Source organism: Populus euphratica, unplaced genomic scaffold (assembly GCF_000495115.2).
Source record: "Populus euphratica unplaced genomic scaffold, PopEup_1.0 scaffold1.1, whole genome shotgun sequence".
Taxonomy (NCBI): Eukaryota; Viridiplantae; Streptophyta; class Magnoliopsida; order Malpighiales; family Salicaceae; genus Populus; species Populus euphratica.
Genome location: NW_011499845.1, coordinates 5156350 through 5174040, shown reverse-complemented (window position 1 = coordinate 5174040; position 17691 = coordinate 5156350). Strand labels below are relative to the sequence as shown.

At 33.7% G+C, this 17691-nt stretch overlaps 1 pseudogene; it reads right to left on the bottom strand.

Annotated features, from left to right (window-relative positions):
- Positions 1 to 1866: 1866 nt before the first annotated feature.
- On the bottom strand, positions 1867 to 11810 carry LOC105123697 (putative leucine-rich repeat receptor-like serine/threonine-protein kinase At2g14440; annotated as a pseudogene).
- Between the last annotated feature and the right edge of the window lie 5881 nt (positions 11811 to 17691).

The window sequence follows — 17691 nt, the reverse complement described above, 5'->3', positions numbered from 1 at the left end:
ATATATATATATATATATATAGAAATATCCAAAATTTCGAGACCTGATCGTGAAGCATAATCAGATTCTTTTTCAAAGAGCAGAAGCAGTCAAAGAACGACGACCGTGATGGAAGGTGACAACCAAACACTAAAGTGGGGTCCAACTGGGAGATGATATAGCAGTGGTGATGATAACCTTCAAAGTCCAAAGTTAAGGTTTTTGACATTTAGGGCACAAACATATCATATGCGAAACCATCAGAGATTCCCTGAGTTTTATTTATGAATTGGGACGTCTGGTTCTCAATACGACAACACTCCTGCAAGCTCAACTACATATTTTCCTGAAACCGTGTTGAAGATGCATGATTGATGACAAAGAATCTCAAGTGTGTGCTGTTACTTTGACTAGTAACATTATGGTTCCTCGGCCTACCTTAGTTCTTCGTCGTTATCATATTTTCTAGAAGCATGTTTATTTTTATACTTTAAAAGAATTTTTTAAATTATTTTTTATTTTTATAAAATTAATATTTTTGTGTTTTTTAAATCATTTAAATATATTAATATGAAAAATAAATTTTAAAAAAATACCTTCCATCCCTCTCTCCCTCTCTTTACAGCTACTACCTAGCCAACAGCAAGTTAAATTTCACCATGCCTTCGCTTGCCAAAAAAAAGGGGAAAAGTTCAAAAAATAGCCAACATATAAAGATAATCTCAATTAGGTCCCCAGTCTATTTTTCATCCTGATTAGGTCACCAATTGACTAATAGATTTTCAAGCGGATCATTTTATTAGTTTAAGTTAACAAAATAGTCAAGTAATATTTTATAAACATGTAATCTCTCTTTACCCTCATTAAAAACTCATGAGTTTACTAAAATTTCTCACATAAAGAGATTTATTTATGTAAAGGTCTTGCAATTCTTCATATAGTTTGATATATCATGAGAGTTTCACGCGATTCAAAGTGAAGATCTTAGACGATTTTTTTAATTTCAGAAATTTCAGAGAAATTGAGAATTAATTGATATTTTAGAAATGTAATGGGGATGAAAAACAGGGATCTAATCGATCCTACCCTCAAAGGCTGGGGATTTCTGCGGGGTTTGCTCAAATTCAAACTAGTATTATATTGTTATATTTATAGATTATTTGGTATTGAGATTTAATTACCTTTTTGGGTTTAAGAACACTAATTTATTTCAAAAATGATGAAAATAATTCTTTCTGAGTACTTTTAATTGTATTTAAATTCATCACATTAAAACTAGTATTCGGATAAAAATATAATTACATTAAAACCATTAAAAAACATTTTAAAAAAATCATTCTGTGCTTAAAAGGTATTTTGAAGAACTCTTTCCGAAACACAACATAAGATACACACTTGATTTGCGTTTTTTTTTTTTTTTCCCTTTAAACTTCAATGATCAATGTGTGATGCAGCTGATGGTATGAAGTAAAACCTTCTTCCTTTTTCTTGTTTTTTCTTTTTTTTTTAAATCATGCATAAAAAACCCAACACACCCCCACACACATATTAGCATGAAGGAATCAGGCGTCTAGAGATCGATTTATATTGGATAACCCTTCATACAAACAGATTGAGCTTCAAAATTATACTTTATTGGTGATGATGTGATCTTTGATTATCTGAAATCCAAGGTTCAACCAATGATACTCTCTGTAAGAACACAGATAAACAGTGCTGCCCGACATGGCCAGCTCTACCCGGAAGTCAATAGAAAGAAAATCATTTCGAGTGGACACAGCACAGCTGTCAGAAAATAGTAGCATTATTGAAAGTTTTGCCTGAAGTCGAGCAAGAAGATCATCAATAAGCAGACACAACCCATTTGAATGATGGAGAACTGAGCCATGGTGAACAATCATTAGTTTAAATTTGTTGCAGAAATTACAGGAAGGAAATGTCAGTCCATGACAGATAAACATTTCTTAAGCTGAAAATAATTCCCGCAAGGAACTGGGAAAATAATCAACCAAAAAGTTATATCATACAATGCTACTAAATCTGGGACCACTGGGATATATGTGTAATGCCCTTGTCATAAATTGAAGATCTACTCACAGCAAGTTGTCATAAAATGCTGCAAAGCCGTGATGATATGCTAGGAAGGCTTATCCAGTTTGTTGTCAGTAAGAAGAAAAAAAAATCCCAGATACATTGCATTCTATAGACAGTGTGACTTTTTTAGACCCCATCTTATTTCCATTGTTGAAAGATTCCAAACCCACGAAGTTTCCTTTGTGGAGCAGATGCAGCACACATCCTATTTGAGCACTTCGAACTAACTACATCCAGGGTCCCCTATCCATGCTCTCTTAGTGAGCTGAAGAATATGAAGATCAATATTATCTTTTTTCAAAAGTCTGTTAATGTGGACCATAAGGTGATGGTAACCCTTTGGCATGTTGGCTCTCCATTTCAAGAAGCATCAAGGACTTCTGCCTCTGGTATCTGTTTCTCTTGGCAGCCATTGCTGGGAGAATACAATTGCATGAAATTAAATCAAGATTCAATAACGAATGCGTGATACCAATGAAAAATAAGAGTGAGCACATACAGTTGTCACATTAACTGAGAGGTTCAAATTATTTCATGGCGGAAACTACGGCGATGGAGACAAAAACTTATAGAAAGGTTGATGTCGGACAAGAGACCTGGACATATGAAACTATGGAGAAAACACGCCTACTTTTTCCCTTTTCTTTTTGGCTAGGAATAACACCGTTGAATTTAAATAGTTAACTGAGGATGAGAAAGCTTCCATAACAAGAGCTGATACAGCTAAATTGAAGATGGAATTGTCGTTACTACACACTATAGAGGTTTCATGTTGTGCTACTTTCAAACAAGATCCATATGGATCCAGCTAGGAGACCAGATCTCTTGGATAGACGACTTCCTTGGCTACCATGGAAGAAACTCTTTTGATGATGAGATCATATATCATTGATATGATACCCAGTTGCAAATTCTAGGTGGTAAGTTACCCTATCTTTGGCATATTGTGAAGAATAGCCATTGAGGGATGAAAAGAAATGTAAGGTGTATCCACACGACATCAATGTGGTTAGCACTGGTTTTACAGCTCTAACTAGAACTCTGGGATCAAGGCATGCACAAAAGCAGACTATGATACCTACAAAGTACTAACATCATCTAGCAGTAGTTCAATGACTGAAAATATATCACAAGTGGCTACATGCAACGTTCAACTATACAAAGGTTTGTATTTCAAATGACATCTCATTCCCAAGTCCCACTCCTTGTTGAACTACTCCTGCAGTTTATATGTTATATGGTGCTTCAAGAATAAATATAGTTTCAGATTTCAGATCCTAATTTGATCTAATGTAAAATTGTTTATTCTAAACTAGCATCTCCTCCTAGTGGTTAACACTGGAATTTTAGCATGTTGTATCAGGAATAGAGAATCCTAAATGATTAGTGGTTTCAAGCTATTCTGCAATAAAAGTAAGTCAAAATAAGGTCCAGAGGACGAATGCAGTCTCGAATTTGACTGGCCTCTAGAGGAGTGATATCTAATATGCTTTGTAATACAAGCCTTAATTCAACAAGTTGTGACAGATGACATATCAGACCATCCGAGAGCCATGACATCATGAATGAACGCAAATAAAGCTAGAAGTTGAACATTCTTGAGAAATACTTACACATTAGATCGTGAGGTGGAGCAAAGTCGTAATCATTTCGACGCCTCCTGATGCAGATTATGTATCCCAATACAAGCACAGAAACAATTACCAGGCAAGATAAGCCTATCCCAATTTTACCACCAGTGGACAAGCGACCATTTTCCCAAATTAGAGAGCACTGTGGCAAAGATGGTACACCACACAAACCTTTGTTACCTGAGAGACTGTAAGAGAGAGTTTTCTTTCCTAGTGAGTTGTTAAATAGACATGTTAATTCAATAGGAAATAAGATTAAAAAAAAATGACCAATGGCTTATATGTACCCTTAAAAGGTAAGAGAGGTGAGGCATTCATTCAATTCACATCGTAAGCAACATTAATCTCCAACAAAGAAAAAAGAAGGGAAAGAAAAGATATAGCAAAACTGATATATTCCAGAAATTGTCCAACAGGGAGCCAAACATTCCACACAGCAAGTAAAGAGTTGTTTATTAGAATCTTTTGATGCTGCAAAAAGTAATCTGTACTGCATGCATTAATATGCAACTATTAATCACCATTGGCAAGTACCGTATTTTTCAGTTTCCATAGCAGTAAATTGGTTAGGAACCTAGTTTACTGATGACAGATAAAAAAGCTGGTTGACAATTATCCTGAAGGTAGTGGTGTGTGCTTGCTAGAAAAAGTTGATAATCTGGATGCCAAAGAAATAAATTTAAGTAGCCACAAAGTTCCTAACAAATCAAAGAATATTTAATGACAGTTTTTAGGCTTGACCTCCCATTACAATTTGACAGTGGGCCGAAGGAAATGAAAAGATGTTCTGGTATATCAACAAAATCACAGGTTTGAACAGATTAAGAAACTTTTGTCCATTGTTGAGAACAAACAGCAACTTTAACTGAAATGGGGATCTCACATGAAAAAAAGGGAGAGTGGGTAGGTAGATAGGACTTCCCTTATTAACAGAAGACTAACTACAAACCAGGGGTATACATTGCCTTTTCTATAATAGCAAGAGTGAAACTCATGCAGATGCAAACTTTTTGAGAAGGTATGGCTGAAAAAGGAAAGATGGTGCAAGCATCAGACTAGTGGTTTAGGTTTGAAGAATATAGTGAATTGTTACATATTATGATTGTCCATCTTCTTAGATAATTAAATTAATTGGAAAACAATGAAATTATGATTTGCAAACCTTTAGTAAACAATAGGCACCTCTCTTGAAGATCATTAACGTTCAACAATGCAATATCAAAGACAACTAAAAATCATGGACCAAAAGTATACACTTCACTATTTTGATAAATGTATTCCTCTGAGGAGCAAGGTCTTTCAGATTAAGTTAAATAGACTTAGAAATCTTTCAGTTTTCATCCTCTAAAGGATTTGAGGTGAATATAAAATAATTGAAATATGTTGATGGATAAATAAATAAAAGTAGAATCAAGAGATTTAAAGTTAGCACAGAGGGCTTCAATGCAGGATGATACATGCGAAATATTTTATAACTCGAAAATTGATACTATAATAAACTAAATAGAATTGTGAAAGCTAGAAATGAGACATACTCAATAGCTCCACCATGCACACCAATTGAATAAAGTTCCTCTGATACTCGCCCTTCCAATAAGTTACCATTCAACAGCCTGGAAATAAAGAGATGTTGAGGCAATACAATCATGGAAAATAACTGGGCAATCAACATTAGAATTGTTAAATATTTGGACTTCTATTGCAAAATGTCACAGGTATTCAAGTAGCTAACATTTAGTGCTTTTTCAATCAATTTGCTTATCAAATAATAAAAAAGGGAATACAGTGTGGTACATCTATCAACAAGCAGAGTTGCAAAAAAAGAATATACTGAGGGAATGTTCGCATAAGTGGTTCCAACAAGATCTGGTTTGTTCTGGAGAGAGGAGGGAGGTTTGTGAACAGGTGGGCTTAATACTTCCTAAAAAATAAACAGAAAAAACTGAAAGAGCAACATGTAAAGATGCAATCTAACTGGAAATGCAAATATGATTTTAATGGGTAGACATCAAACAACTATAGTGCTTCTGTCTTGTGTTGTTTCAGTGTTGACTTGATATCACAGGATTCCGACACCAGAGAAAATTTCAGCAATTTAAAGTTGTGACCACAAAACACCTGTGTCCTGGTTGGCCTTTCTGACAGAAAAATGTTCATTTTCCTCTTCAAATATAGAGAAATTGCAATCCATTAGATGTGATTATTCATTATAACAACGGAAAGAAAAGAAATCTAGTAATGAAATGTCACAGCGTTGAATTCATTATAAGTTCCATGGCCTCCAGCCTTCAGGGGCTGGTCAAGTAAAAGCAATACAAAGAAAATAAAAGAGTACAATACACAGAGAATGGTCCATCAGAAACGAATATGAATATTACCAGAAACAACTTAGGATTATATACAATACACAGAGAATGGTCCATCAGAAACGAATATGAATATTATCATAAACAACTTAGGATTATATGAATGTTCAGTTAAGAAAAACAATACTTCCATAACCAGTTCTATAAATAATTGCATGGCATTATATGCTGCTCATGAGAACCATGTTACACTTCAGCCGAGCAGTTTAACCACTTGCCTGTATTGGTGGAAACACTAACAGGACCTTGGTTCCTTCATCAACAAAGGCAAAGTAGACAATCAACTAGAAGAGCTGTCAAACATAGAGATCAAATTCCTTTCTTTCTAGTCTACCCGCTATGGTCTAAAAAACTAACACTCGATATATCCTCAACAACAGTTTTCAGTTATTTTTAACGTCATGACCATATGCTTCTAACAATGCACCACACATTGTATTACCCCTATTGTTCGCGTGCAAGAGTAAATGCACATGAGCAATGCATTAACAAGGACAACTGATCCATGTCACCACCAATGCGTCGAATATTTATTTTGATGATGGTGGGGTTTTACAAACCACCTCTAGCATAAGCATTCAATGTCATATGTGTATAGCATTGTTTGAGTTTTCAATTTGTGGTTACACAAATTCCTAGCATGAAATTAGTTGTTGAACTTTAATTCAATAGTAGTTCAAAGATAACTGAAAGACATAAAATTTTACTGATAAGTAGGATCCATTCTATATATATGTGGTGCGGATGTTGATCAATCTCTTCTAAGTTGAAAAATCAAAACATTACATTTAAAATTGCAAGGTAAAATATCCATCTTCTAAAATCAATTTCAAGTTCTTAACAAACTAAAGTAAACAGATCCCAACTCACATCTTGGTTAATTCCAAACAAGGTGGTATCATTGATCTAAACATGAGGTTGAATTAAATAAAATCCATGTAATAACCAATAGTAAGTAAAATTATTTCAAGAAAACCAAACTACTTCAATTTCTGGCAGAATATACAATTAAAAGCATGAAAATGTTCTCTCTATTTATGCATGAAAATATTCTGACAGCACGGCATGCAAGATTGAAATGGGTAAAACTATCATATTTAAACTCCAGACTTAACAAATAAAAATTGAAATGGAGAAGAACAACAAATTTTTGCTTTTAGATCTAAATATCAAACAAACCGCTAATGTGTGTGTGTGTGTGTGGGCGCGCGTCTCCCTACTGGTATGCATGATAATATGCTAACAGCACGGCATGCAAGATGGAAATAGGCAAACACTACCACATTTAGATGCAGACTCAACAAATAAAATTTAAAATGGAGAATAATAATAATTTTTTGCTTCTAGATCCAAATATCAGACTTGCAGTCTGTGCGCACTCGCACACGCAGATATTTATGTCAAATGCCTCCATTATTTATTAGTGCAAACAAGCCACTTACACAAGCTGCAGATGAGTTGCCGAGGCTAAACTTTCTGGTATAGGGCCCGAGAACTGATTGTTGGACAAATCCCTACAAAGTACAGATCAGAAGTGTTAAGAAATAACATGGTGGAATGCCAGAGTATGTTTCTAGTGGTCGCAGGATCAGTTTCATGGTTTAGATACAACATCACATTAGAATTTCAAAAGAAGGTGATGGAACATAATTTAATTCAGACTCTTAACTTCAGTCATGGGAGGCTAAAGTTTGTGCTACCCTATAAAGCAGACAGAACAAAGAAAGTGAACTAGCCAAGCAGATGAATGAATATTTTAAGACAAAGGGAGAAACAATGATAAACATGTAACGGAGTAGAAAAGTTTCCAAACTCAAAGTAGAGATAAACCATAGGGAGGATTACACAAAAGGAAAACTGGACTCAAACACCCATGTAAACCAGGAAAAAGGAACACTATGCACAGAAGAATGAAAGAACTAGATAGTATCCATGAGACAGACTTCTTTCCATGGACAAACGAGTTCTAAAACATTGACTTGAATGATTGTGCATCCATGTCTTAGGGAGTGGAAGTCCTCCAGATGAGGTGGAAAGGAAAGTGTTCCCTCCTAGAGGGGTCTCAAAATCAAACATTCTTCAGCAGAGGGGATCGTATGATCTTCATGAAAAAACACATTAGGGACACATGTCCTAATTCAATTTCTCTCTATTTATCAAATAATCAACAACAACAAATCCTTAATCCCAAATTAATTTGGGATCAGCTAGGTAACATATAAATAAATTAGTGGTACTCAATCATGAAATACACTATAAAAGAAATTTTATCATAAATGAAACCAGAGGTTGCCATACACGTTAAAAAGCAGGACCGCAAAATATCAACTGTATAAAGCATATAAAATGCTGTAAAGAGACCAGAGGTTGCCATACACATTAAAAAGCAGGACCACAAGATATCAACTATATAAAGCATATAAAATTTTGTACGACTTACAGCCGGACAAGAGATTGTTGACCTAATCCTGATGGTAGAGTTCCTCCCAAAGAATTAGAACTCAAATTCCTGTAGGTTTAAAAGGTAACGATTAGTTACGATTGAAAAAACAGCAAAATAAGCACAAGAAACTATGGAAGTGTAGGTACAAGTTCAAAAAAATTCTTCATCCATGATATCACACTAAAATTTTAGAAGATCTAACTTTGAAGGCAAGGCAGGGGTCACGAAGTAAGCAATTCTCAAATGTAAGCTAAAGTAGCCGAATCCAAAATCTATAATGTTTATCATGACAGAACACGTGAGCAACCATTAGATTCAACCATGTTAATATTTCAACCGACACTTAGATTATCAACTCAAGAAAAAGTGACATAAATTTGATGAACTCTGCAGAGCTAACAATAACGATGCTACATGTTGCATGTGAGATCAACTGGAAGACAACTAATTTGTTTTTTGATCAATATGTTAGGATCCTTTTGCATTAATTAAAGCTTTTAAATGGAATTCACTTAGAAAAAAATCCTATAATTAAATTTAGTTCACTCAGAAGAAATCTGGTAATTTTGTGCAGTAAATCTTTTGATAGATCTTACAAATTAAAACTAGCATCTTCACCAATAAAGAGCAGAATGATTATGGTTGAAAGAACAGGTGCAAAAGATGGAAACAAGTTGTTAGTGATCTCCAAGAAAATATGTCAATTTGAAAATTAAACCTAAAGCATCCTGCAGTGCAGTAGAACATTAAGAAAAGACACTCATTTCATACATTTATGTGCAATAAGCTAATATCTTCTGCATGATTTCAGCAAATAAAACATAAAACATCTGCAGCGCATAAAAAATCGGATGCTGATACTTACAGGCTTACCAAGTCCGACAAAAGAGTAATCTGCTCACTTATACTGCCTTTCAAGCCTTGACTTCCAAGATCACTGAACGAGATACCCAAGTAATTAATAACATGAGATTAAACTCGTCTTCTGAAACAAACAAATAAAATCTTTCCAATGCATCAAGGCTTGGACAAAAGAACGTGCAAATAATTCAATACACAACTGATTGCTTACATTTGTGATATCACAAGTGCAGTCTCGTCTTTGTTGGGATGGCATGTAACTCCTTCCCAGGCATCCCAGCTAGTAGGAGCACAAGGATCCCCATTCCATCCCATTCTATCAGGAACCCGTAACGACTCTTTCAACGCTCTCATTGCCACCACTACCAAAATTAGAACACATTCCCAGTTAATTTTCAATAAACAAAAATCATACTAATTTCCCATTCAAGAAACCAAAAACCCAACATCATATACCTTGCTCGGGCATGGTTGAGAGATCATTAGGAACCAAAGCATAAATCTCAATGCCACTAATTATCGGTGCGCCCACAACCGGCACAAGCTTCAGAGTCAACACAGTACTGCTCAAATTATGCACTGTGTAACTCCAACTATACGCTGCAAAACTCCCAACTTCCTCGAAAACGTCGACCCTCTCCACATTCTTCCCATTCACCATCACATCAAACACTCTCTCCGATTTCTGCTTCACACTTGAATCAATCTCCGCGAAATGAAACCACAACAAATAATCCATTTTCGCATCGACTGACACTGCATACTCCAGTATTCCATTTCCAGTTACAGCCGTTTGGTAAAGCTTCATCGGAAAATAATTAGGCGGCTGAATGGTGCCGGTTATGGTTTCTCGGGTGGAGATGGAGTGGATTATTTTTGTCGTGTTTGGAGTTTGGAATTCGGCGTCGGACTGCCATGTTCGGCCAAAATCATCTGTGTCGTTGCTAAACCCCGGACCCCACTGTGTGGACCCACAGGATAAACGGCCGTAATTAACGAGGGTGAATTTATCGCCGATTGTCGACGACCCGTAAGATAAGGGATCGATTTGACGGATTTCGAGGGATCCAATGACAGGAGGGTCAGTGGCAATACTGTAAAAACAAACATCCGCTTCACCGTCTTTAACAAACGCGAAGAGATCGGAGTACGCGCCGTCACGAGCGAGGTTCTCCGGCCAAGGAGAACGCCAGGAAAAGACGAGAGTACCCTCGACGGATGCGTCGAATGAAGGAGGGTTAGATTTTCCGTCGTAGTTGTCGTATACAGTGAATGTACGGAAGTAGTAACGGCCGTTAGGGAGAGGGAGAACGTAGCAGTTTTTTTTTCCGGAGGAGAGAGGGAAGAATCGGAGATTTTTTTCTTGAGGGTAGAGGAAGTGGAGTGGCTCTGACACTACAGAGGTAGCTCCACCAGTGAAGTAACGGTCGGACAGCCATGTCGTGTGTGTTTTTTTTTTTTTGCCCCCCCGCCACAGTCTATGAAGTATGAAGTATCTGTAGTAAAAAAAGAAGAAGAAGACGAAGAAATGCGGTTAGAAAACAGAAAGAGAGATAGTTAGATCGGTTATAGAGGGAGAGGAAGGGAATGAGTGCTTACTGCCAAAGTGGAGGGAGAGGGAAGGGGAGAGGAGGAGAGGGAGAGACAAGAGGAAGAAGAGAACAGACATGGTGAGTGTGCGATTTGGATTTGGAATGATATCTTTTGTTTGTTAATGTTGTTTGTTGTTTGGACATGGAGGAGGGACACAAGGCATATTTAACAGATGGAAACAGTAAAAGGAATGGTGGGAGGCGAGATTAGCGGGGAGTTGAGTGGGGAAGGGAAGAAATTGAGCTGAATTTTGTATTTTCTAGATATGGACTTGGAGGAGATGATGTCGTTAGGTATTCAAAATCTTTTGATGGAATCAAAGTAAGTAGAAAAAGAAAAAATTGATCCCAAGGGAGTGAGTTTTGGCAAAGAAGAGTCAAAATTAGTTGGGAGAAGTCATGAGCAAGTTAAAAGCAGGTGATGGTATATTTAAAGCCTTCTTCTCGTGAACTTGTTGAACCCCACAGATGATGAACAGTGAAGGGATGCCTTAGTGGTGTAGAGATTGTCGTCTGTCCTCCGGAGATGGCCGGCAATTGATGAATTCAGGCTGAAACTGAATGCGGTGTAGTTAAGTAGGGATGACGGAGCGGAAGAAGAAAATCCGCGCCATCCAGTGGTGGATAGAGATTGTGGATCTTTGCTGTGAGTCATTGTTGTAACGGGTCCTCTCTAGACGTGGCCTCCATGCAGAGGAATAAAAAAAATAAAAAAAATAAGAAAGCCTTTGCCCTTTTCCTTTTGGGAAAATCAAAGTATATTGCGCGTGCAGATTCTTCTTCTTCTTCTTTCCTCAGTTTTCATGGAATAGAAATGGCACTGGAGACTTGTAGTGACATGGAGGATTTTGGATCGTGGGATCAAAATGAAGACAGGAGCTAAAAGGATATGCATCGGTTGCTGGTTGGCTCCTGTTGGTCCAAATAATTAAGTTCTTCGTCTGCTGTTTATTTTATTAAACACACAAGTCGTCTCCTTTACCCAGCAATTTATAATAAATTATAAAACATGAAAATAACTACATTAAATTCCCTACATCCCTGCACGTTTTAGTTTTTTTTAATGATGTTTATAAGCTAATTTTAAAGTTTGAAATTAAAAGAATCAAATTTTGAAATTAAAAGAATCAAGTTTTTTAAAAAAGAAAGAAGTAAATCTCCTACTTTGAGAGATAGGCAGAGTGAAAACTGATGCTTTATCTTTGAAACAAGAGAGAAAAAGGAAGGACTGCCCGCTAGCAGGAACTGGAGTGTAGCTAGCTGCGTGTATTTATGCTACATACAGCGCAAGTGGCACGTCACGGGCCACTTTCGTATCTTGGAGTGTGCGTTTATTTATTCCATGTATTCATGAATGACGGATTCAATCGCTGTCTCCTTTGGTGGTGTGTTTTATTACAATTGTTTCACTCGTCACATGCAACGTTAAATTGATTCTTCTTTTCTTTATTGGTAGTTGATCAAACACATCACTGAATAAATATGGAATAATTACCAAACATAAAGAGACAGACTAATTCAAGTCAACTCGCTTGTGTTTTTAATTGATGTTTTAGGTTCAAACCATGATCAATACAAGTATAAATTATTGTTCCTAAGAATAGGCAAACATGTAAAATAATCACCACATTGGTAGTTTCATTCGTTCTGAAACTCATTTGTTATAAAATACTACAGGGGTAAGCTGGTTATATGTGGATTTGGATCATGCCCAGTCCGGATCGACCTCGTGTAATTTAAGTATTTCCAATAAAATCCACATCCAAGCCCCGATCCAGATATCATTTTCAATGAATAGATTTTACCATGATTGCCCAAGGTTATATTGTAATAAAAATATACAAGTATATTTTTTTCTAAATTACAAACTGTGTTGAGTTGATATACACTGTCACAAATATATTTGATGAGTTTGGATAGAGTCAAATTCAACTATAATTTAGATTTGTTAGTGTACCGAAACCCATGCTGGGAACGCAAATCTCGTATTTGTGTTTGATAGATAGCATGAGATCTAACTCCTAGATCTGGAAGGTGTTGGCTGGTTATATGTGGATTTGGATCATGCCCGGTCCGGATCAAGCCTAGTAACTTGGCTTCCTATATTGTCAGGTTCACAGAGTAGGTATTACACATGTTTTTTGAAAATATTAAGTTTAAAGATTTTTATTATTATAAAATAAATATAATTAAATTCGTTATATCTATGGATTCAAATATAATACAGAAATTTAACACTGTCAATTCTATGAATTTTTATATGAAATTTTAAAAAAATTAGTTATTAATAAATATGTTTAATTAAATAAATTTACAATTTACCAGCACCATTAAGTATATTGGAGTCTTTTATAGTTTGCTATATTTCTATATTTTTTTATGTATAAAAGAAGAGGAATATTATTTATAATATAACTTAAAATATCACAAAAATAAAATTGCATTTGAATCCCTCACTTCCACTGAAAAACAAAACTTATTTATTATAAATATACCACAAAGACTTCTAAAATAAAAATTCATAATTTTTATCCTTTATTATATATATTTTTTAAAAAACATCTCTATTTAAAATATTATCATAATTTTTTCTTTAAATTTTTTTGTTTAAGCATTAAAGAGTTTTTACCACTACTACAAAAGATTTTATTATAAACACCATACTTATCGAATATCAAATATATAAGTAAGATAAAATTATTATGATTACTTGATTAACTAATTATCTAAACTATAAATAATATTTTTAAGCTACTCAGATTTTTTGAAAGAGAACCATATCGTGTTAGGTCTTTGGTCCTTTTCCTTCTATAAAACTTTGGGTACTTACTGTTTTAATACATAAAACAAGTGCTTCGCAGAAAAGATAAGAATACATTAACGAGCATGGATGGGAGACCAGGTTCAGTCGAAACTTTCTATTACATTGGTGATTCAATTGAAAAATCGATCCGCCGAATGAAGATTTATACGAGGTTGCTCCAAAAATACGCCTAGCTTAACTATAATTACAGTGATTCTGCACTTGGCAATGCTTGCTTCGTCCTGATTACCCGGCCTCCATCTAGCTCTTATTCGAATCAATTGAATTTAACTTGGAACCAAAAAAAAAAACAGATAGACAATTTCCTTTTTACATGTCAGCCACGGAAGTCGAGGCAAGTAGCTAAAAAAAACATATGCTAACAGCTTTTCCTAAAGTCCCAGCTATACAAATGTAACCAATCCAAATGTACAAACCACTTGTGCGTACGAGGTTAATAATTTATTTTTTTTACTACTATAAATGGCAGTAAATGGATAAATGAAAGAATAATAGCAGCACAATGTTAAAAATAGCTCTGTCGCAGTAGTTTAAATATTTTTCATTGCCCAGCTCCATCAACAAATTCATAATACCACCAGAGTCTTTCAAAAGGCTCAATAATCCAATAAAACACGTGTAAAAAAAAAACTAAATAGGCACTTGTGATTGGTTTATGTAATACAAGGCGTAATTTATGTGATTTCGCTGGGCTTTATTAATAGTTAATTGAAGTAATTTTAGTTTATTATAATTCATATATATATATATAGGTTGTGAAGGAAAAAAAAACTGGAACTCGTGGTAGATATATGAAGCAATTAATTCAAAGAAACTGACTTGTGATTAAGCTCTATAGAATTGAACTCTAAGCAATGTTCAAGTATTTACTGATATACATTTTAAGATTTTGTTTAAATAATTTTAAATATTTTTTTAAATAGAATTTAAAGATTTAACATTGTGGATAATTTTAAATAATTTTTTTAGATTTAAATTAATTTATATATATATTTTAATTGTTTTTTTTAGATTTAAATTAATTTATATATATTAATTGTATCTATATCGCACATGAATTTTAAAAATTAAAAAATATTTTAATATATTTTTAAATAAAAAATACTTTAAAAATCAATCTCTAATATTTTTTTTCCTTCTAATATTTAAACAACAAAACCAGCACAACATTCCATACACGTGTACACAATCTATAATTAACTGTGGATCCCCATGGTAAATAAATTGATAGATTTAAAAATCTACACGGAATTATTTGTTATATGTCAACTAATATGGTTTTTTAACATGTTTCATTTCTCAATACATAAAGATATCGATGTATTGCATCTGTCTTGTTATATCAAGATGACAATGATATTAATTAATTAAACAACCCCGCGTATCTTTTTTTTTATATCAAATATTACATAATTATTTGAAAATATAATGGTAGTTATTTTCTAATGTATTTTTTGTTTAAAAATATATTAAAAAAATTTAATTTTTTTTTGTAATATCAACACATCAAAACAACATAAAAAATAAAAAAATAATTTTAAATAAAAAATTTTAAAATTTTTAAAACCAAACTAAAAATTAATATTGATTCCACGGTTACGAGAAATATAAAAATAACGGAGCACTACTGAGAATGTACCAGGCACACCATAAGGAATAAGCCCTTTTCATCATCTTTTTTTTTTTTTTTTGAAAAAAACACCTAGAGCATCGAATTTAACATGGCGTGCATGATGGTTGAACCAGATTGTTTGTTTTCGCGGTATAAGTGTGTTTTTTAAAAAATTTATTTTTTATTTTCAATTATTTTTTAATATTCTAAAATTATTTTGATGTAGTGATTTTAAATATGAATTTTGAAAAATAAAAATTTTATTTTAATATATTTTAAAATGAAAAACAACCACTTTACATCGATCTTGAAAGGAGGCTGGATTGGTTTTTGGTATGATGCCTGGGGTCCCTCGATTCCCATTATTTTCAGCGCAACTAATTACGATTGATTAGTAATCTAGCTTTTCTTATGGCTCGCAGCTGACCAAAATGACGATCCAGATCTATTGGCAATTGATAAATGTAAAAAGTGCAGATCGAAGCGTGGAAGCACTGAAATTTAAGAGTATGTGTGAATGGAGTTCAAGACTCGAAGCAGTCTGATTTTCAGCACGCCATTTCATGTGCCCTAATTTCAGGCGGCAACAATGGCGTTTACGAGAGAAATCCTTGAGTTGAGGCGACTCTGAAAGTGGCTACTAGATTAAATGATCACGTTATCGTGGAAATTAAGAGATGGAATTCACAGCATTCCCAGAAGCCTCCGACATTCACCAATGAATTGTCACCTCGTTGACATACGTATATTATATATATAAAGTTGCTGCTCTTTTGGTTCTACACTTCCGAGCCTAATTATAGAACCCGATCCAGGTTTCCCTGTTTTTTTGGAGATTGATTAGGTCAAACTGATTTTTAACTCAGAAAAAAACAAATAAAAATAAAAGGTTTTTTCAATGGCTCCTATTTGGGCCAAGCTAACCATATCAGGTTTTATACTAGGCTTTCAAGCAGCACAAACACACGCAGAGTAAATGTATATAAACTCAATATCTTGAGCGCTTGTAATGATAAATAAACTAGCAGAACACAAGATTCATCGCTGCTTGGATGACCGGTCTAGGTGTATTTCGCAGTGCAGAGCGTGGATGCTTTCTTAAATGAATTTGAATTGAAGATGCATCAATCTTGATTTTATTCTAAAGCCTTCCGAAGATCTTGATGGGTTCACAGTAAAAGGATTCAGAAACATCGAAAGTTGATATCTTTTTTCCATTTCAAATACATTTTTACTAGATTTTTCAAATGCATTCCAAATACACTATCACAGTTCCACTGCATCCTCCGATTTTTGATGGGTATTTTCACTTATTAACACCATTTCAAAAAAGAAAAAAAACTGATCAAACAGTACTATATATATATATATATATATATATATATATATATATATATATATATATATATATATATATATATATATATATATTTGACAAACTAACATTATTTGGCACATGTCTTGGTGGTGTCGTGAACAAAATTTCAAAATGCCTACGTGATCTTTTGTTTTTTGTTCCTTTTATTTTCTCCTCTCGTTGTCATTATTAACTTGCTTTTGAACAAAAAGCATGGCCTATCCCAGTCATTATGGGCGACTTCAATTGCATTTGATGGATTAATCTCACCAAGATATTACCGACCATATAGGTGATACCATAATCGAAGTTTCAATGTATCTTTATAGTCTCTTCTTTCTTTCTTTACTTTCTATCCTTTCTTTTCAATGAAATTTGTGTCAACCCATTTTTATCAATATCTTTAAAAGTCTTTATTCTCAAGGATGATATGTACTGTGAAATCCGATATTTTTCTAAATTGCGTTAGCTTGCTAGATTTTTTCTTAAATAGTGCTAACTTCTTTTTATAAAGAATCGATATAATTCCTCTAAATGGTGTGACTTTAGAACGGTAAAACGAAACGATTGTTTCCGTTTGTTTAATAAAAAGTGATTTTTTAATACCATTTTATAAGCTTTTCAATGTTTATTTACTATTTTAAAAGTTAGTAAATAAAAATTTTGATGTTTAATTTTTTAATTGCTATATTTTTTTAATTTTATATCCTAAAATTTGATTTTATATCAACTTTAATCTTTATTCTTTTAATCATTATTTATTTTTATCTTATTATTTTTTTAATTTAAATTTTATATCTAGATTTTGTTTTTATTATAGATATTTACTTTATTTGAAATAATTTATTAATTTTTTTTATTTTTTTTAAATTTTTTCATTTATTAACCCTCATTGTTTAATATTTTTTTAAAAAAATATTAATAAATTATTT